Below are 5,570 nucleotides of genomic sequence, written 5' to 3'. Positions count from 1 at the left end.
ATATGACTAAATAAAAAAAGAATCAAACTGTATTGAAATGCATTTAAAGTTTGATTTGATTTAGTCCTAAAAATGAACTTTGATTTTTTTGGGGTTGAAATGGAGATGTGAATCAAACATATTAATGATTAATTTGTAGACAAACTGAACTTAAAGTCAGACTCAGTGGCACAGACGTAACTATACAACGATACATCTCTGTCAAATGATGATATCTGGTTCACAACCAAACACAATATTCCTTTTGCAAAACAGTAAATAGACTATTAACTCGTTAACAAACAAACATATGTTGGATTCACGTTTCCATCTCAACCAAAAAAATACTATTTATAGATGGGAACTATTCAAGCAGTAGATACATTTCCTTTAAATATTGATACTTGGTTACGTTGTGAACCAAACAAAATTCAATATCACTTTTGTAATCCAGTACAAAAAAAATCCTAAAGTTAAAGTTATCTTTACAAACTAACGTAACAGCATTTATTTAACTTTAAAATAAGTAACACATCTCCGGATACGTTTTAGGTTACTGTAAACAATAAATGTCTTCTTATGTAATCCTAGAAAGTGCGTGTGTGTGTTCAAGATAGAGTGCAAAATGTCGCAGGTCTGTGGAGCGCTTCACCATTGCTATAGTAATCTACACAGAATCTCAAACAGCATTGACCACTTGCAACCAGTTACTTATATAATCTCAATTGCAATCCAGGTCATTTGGTTCTGCTATTAGATTAAGTACGGTGATAGCACATTAAGTTGTTCTATAAATACATTTTTTTTTTAATCTAACATTGTATTCTCATTTGAACTTTGTTGTGCTTTTAAATGGTTGAAAGTACATTGATAACACATTTAGGTGACAACTAAACCTGAAATCAGACATTGATTTTCCATTGGAATTGGGTTGTGCTTGTAGATGGTTTAATTAAGGCATAGTGATAACACATTGAGAGCTTTTGACTGTCTTTTTGAGTGGGTGAAAATAGGTTGTAATGTCATTGATCAAGGTACTGGGGAGCGTTGGGCTAGTAACTAAAAAGGTTGCTAGACCGAATCCCCGAGCTGACAAGGTAAAAATCTGTTGTTCTGCCCCTGAACAAGGCAGTTAGCCTAAGAAAACAGTGGGTTGTCATTGTAAATAAAAATGTGTTCTTAACTGACTTGCCTAGTTAAAAATATATATTTAAAAAAATATATATTACCTAATTCTCCATGTTGAAATGATGTGGTGTGCACAGTGGGAAAGTTCTTCTGTGGGAATTTCAGCGCTTTAACATAATGTTTCATGCAGCTTTCCTCAGGGTTCTATATAAAGTAATGTTCAAGAACGTTCAGAGAATGTTAAGAAACAATGTGGCAATTCCAGAAAACTTTAGAATTGTATTCAAAAACATTATCATTCCGTTCTCAGAACATTAAGAAAACTTTCCATAAAAACCACAAGGAAAACATCAGTAACATTCTAAGAATGTTCTAAGAATGTTATTTAAAAACATTTACATTCCGTTCTCAGCGTCAATAAAACTGGCTCTATCCTGTATCTTGTTTAAGTGTGTTGGCCGCGCCCACTCATTGGCCACAGCTGATCTTAATGAGGGATTTTTTTCCTTTGAAATGGGGTCTGGTTAATTAAATAGACTAAAATGAACAGCGTTGTATGAGTAATAAAACATGGCATGCTAGCTCCATCCTGGTGGAGTAGACTAATTCCATGGATAAAGAACAGAAGATCATAAATTCAAATATCACTGACACCGTGTCACAATAAAAAAAATACATGTGTTTGCATGATTAATGCAACCTAAGCTAGCAGTGTTATTACAAGTCTTATTGAAACATTTAGAGGTAGTTAAAAAACTAATAATTAAAATAAACATTATTTGATTCAAAACATTCCCAACATTTAGAAAACGTGCTCAGAATGTTATTTAATTACCTTCAAATAACCAATATTTTCTGTTGTTAGAACGTTTATAAAATCTCTCTGGAAAACTTTTAGGGAACCACAGTAAAACGTTCTCAGAACAAACCTGGAACCACAGTAAAACGTTCTCAGAACCTCCTTGGAACCACAGTAAAACGTTCTCAGAACCTCCTTGGAACCACAGTAAAACGTTCTCAGAACCTCCTTGGAACCACAGTAAAACGTTCTCAGAACCTCCTTGGAACCACAGTAAAACGTTCTCAGAACAAACCTGGAACCTAAAAAGGAATGTACCCAGAACAGGCAAAATGTTCATTTACCTTCTCAGAACGTTTAAAAAAACGTTCAGTTTTACAGGTCAAGGAACGTGCTTTGTTCCCAGAACCAATGGGAAACCAATAACATACGTTCCCACAACTTCCAGGAACCAAACGTGCTAGCTGGGATAGGTCCACCTGTAACAGAATATCAACACCTGATACACCACACAGTGGAAAGCTTTTGATTCTGTTGTGTCCACCTGTACTGTACACCTGTCCACCTGTACTGTTGAATTATGGTTGAGTGGTGTGATGAGGGTGTTCTACCTCGGGTCGACACCCTGAGAGGAGTGTGGCACCGGGGGCTGTCGTCTCAGAAGAGACCCACCCATACCTGGCCTTCCTCTACTCAACAGGAGTGATACAAAGAGCAGACCTGTAGCTGTCTGTATATGATACACAGACCTGTAGCTGTCTGTATATGATACACAGGCCTGTAGCTGTCTGTATATGATACACAGACCTGTAGCTGTCTGTATATGATACACAGACCTGTAGCTGTCTGTATATGATACACAGACCTGTAGCTGAAGTCGGAAGTGTACATACACTTACAGTGAGAGAAAAAAATATTTGATCCCCTGCTGATTTTGTACGTTTGCTCACTGACAAAGAAATGATCAGTCTATAATTTTAATGGTAGGTTTATTTGAACAGTGAGAGACAGAATAACAACAAAAAAATCCAGAAAAACGCATGTCAAAAATGTTATAAAATGATTTGCATTTTAATGAGGGAAATAAGTATTTGACCCCTCTGCAAAACATGACTTAGTACTTGGTGGCAAAACCCTTGTCGGCAATCACAGAGGTCAGACGTTTCTTGTAGTTGGCCACCAGGTTTGCACACATCTCAGGAGGGATTTTGTCCCACTCCTCTTTGCAGATCTTCTCCAAGTCATTAAGGTTTCGAGGCTGATGTTTGGCAACTCGAACCTTCAGCTCCCTCCACAGATTTTCTATGGGATTAAGGTCTGGAGACTGGCTAGGCCACTCCAGGACCTTAATGTGCTTCTTCTTGAGCCACTCCTTTGTGGCCTTGGCTGTGTGTTTTGGGTCATTGTCATGCTGGAATACCCATCCACGACCCATTTTCAATGCCATGGCTGAGGGAAGGAGGTTCTCACCCAAGATTTGACGGTACATGGACCCATCCATCGTCCCTTTGATGCGGGGAAGCTGTCCTGTCCCCTTAGCAGAAAAACACCCCCAAAGCATAATGTTTCCACCTCCATGTTTGACGGTGGAGATGGTGTTCTTGGGGTCATAGGCAGCATTCCTCCTCCTCCAAACACGGCGAGTTGAGTTGATGTCAAAGAGCTCCATTTTGGTCTCATCTGACCACAACACTTTCACCAGTTGTCCTCTGAATCATTCAGATGTTCATTGGCAAACTTCAGACGGGCATGTATATGTATTCTTGAGCAGGGGGACCTTGCGGGCGCTGCAGGATTTCAGTCCTTCACGGCGTAGTGTGTTACCAATTGTTTTCTTGGTGACTATGGTCCCAGCTGCCTTGAGATCATTGACAAGATCCTCCCATGTAGTTCTGGGCTGATTCCTCACCGTTCTCATGATCATTGCAACTCCACGAGGTGAGATCTTGCATGGAGCCCCAGGCCGAGGGATGTTGACAGTTCTTTTGTGTTTCTTCCATTTGCGTATAATCGCACGAAATGTGCAAATACTTTTTCCCCCCACTGTACATACACTTACAGTGAGAGACAAAAGTATTTGATCCCCTGCTGATTTTGTACGTTTGCCCACTGACAAAGAAATGATCAGTCTATAATTTTAATGGTAGGTTTATTTGAACAGTGAGAGACAGAATAACAACAAAAATATCCAGAAAAACGCATGTCAAAAATGTTACTCTAGGTTTCTTCCTAGGTTCTGGCCTTTCTAGGGAGTTTTTCCTAGCCACCGTGCTTCTACATCTGCATTGCTTGCTGTTTGGGGTTTTAGGCTGGGTTTCTGTACAGCACTTTGTCACATCTACTAATGTAAAAAAGGGCTTTATAAATACAATTGATTGATTGATTGATTGATTGATTGATTGATTGATTGATTGATTGATTGATATGTATCTGACCCCGGTCTGAAATTGGAGGACAGACTTCTGTTTTCAGTTATTTTGAGTTGATCGATTCGACCCTTGACCCTTGTTCTCAGGAAGTACTTCACTGGCTATTTCCTACTCTTAAATAAATAAATAAAAACAGGAAGGGGGGGGTGGCCGTGGAATAGCTAATCTTCAGTAGGCCGATGGCCTCCTTCATAGAGGGTGTGAAGCTATAAAGGACCACGCCCTTCCGGCACCTTCCCAGTAACGAGGCTATTCGAGCCCAGCTGAGGTTCATTAGTCAATCAAGTGTGTGATTGGATGGACAATCATCCCAAAGGATGAAGTTGCTGCCTCTCACATTCAGAGAGAAAAGACTTGAGAGAGCAGCACCTGAGGTGGGAACTAAAAAACATTTTCAGAGCAGTTTGAAGTGTTTACTTTGCCTCACTGAGGATCTGTACCCTCCTAGCTGTGGCCTCTTCCCAGACTCTGTCCTCTTAGCCACAGTCGTGGGTTACACTCTACCCAGCATCACTCTGTCTCCATGCGTAGTCTTCCTAGAGGTCGTAGAGGTCAGTGGTTAATACAAGAATGAGTTTGATTCTAAACAGACTCAGGTCAACTGGCAGGAGGAGGAGGAGGAGGAGGAAGAGGGAGGAGGGAGGAGGAGGAGGAGGAGGAGGAGGAGGAGGGAGGAGGAGGAGGAGGAGGAGGAGGGAGGAGGAGAAAGAGGAGGAGGAGGAGGAGGAGGAGAAGGAGGAGGAGAAGGAGGAGGAAGAGGGAGGAGGAGGAGGAGAAGGAGGAGGAGGAGGAAGAGGGAGGAGGGAGGAGGGAGGAGGAGGAGGAGGAAGAGGGAGGAGGAGGAGGGAGGAGGAGGAGGAGGAGGAGGAGGGAGGAGGAGAAAGAGGAGGAGGAGGAGGAGGAGGAGAAGGAGGAGGAGGAGGAAGAGGGAGGAGGAGGAGGAGAAGGAGGAGGAGGAGGAAGAGGGAGGAGGGAGGAGGAAGAGGGAGGAGGAGGAGGGAGGAGGAGGAGGAATGGAATGAAACGGGGCTGAGAGAGAACATCTTTTTAGAGCAGAGCGAGAGAGATAGAGAGAGATAGAGATAGAGAGAGATAGAGAGAGATAGAGAGAGATAGAGATAGAGAGAGATACTTTTCCCTCAGCAAATGGTTCATGGTAATTATTTACATGAAAAACATATTCAGCAATAAGCCAATATACCACGACGGAGGCACGACACAACGCAGCTTTCAGC

This window comes from Salmo trutta, chromosome 21 (genome assembly GCF_901001165.1).
Source record: "Salmo trutta chromosome 21, fSalTru1.1, whole genome shotgun sequence".
Classification (NCBI taxonomy): Eukaryota; Metazoa; Chordata; class Actinopteri; order Salmoniformes; family Salmonidae; genus Salmo; species Salmo trutta.
The sequence above is the reverse complement of the archived record's forward strand: the minus strand, read 5'-3'. Positions refer to the sequence as shown.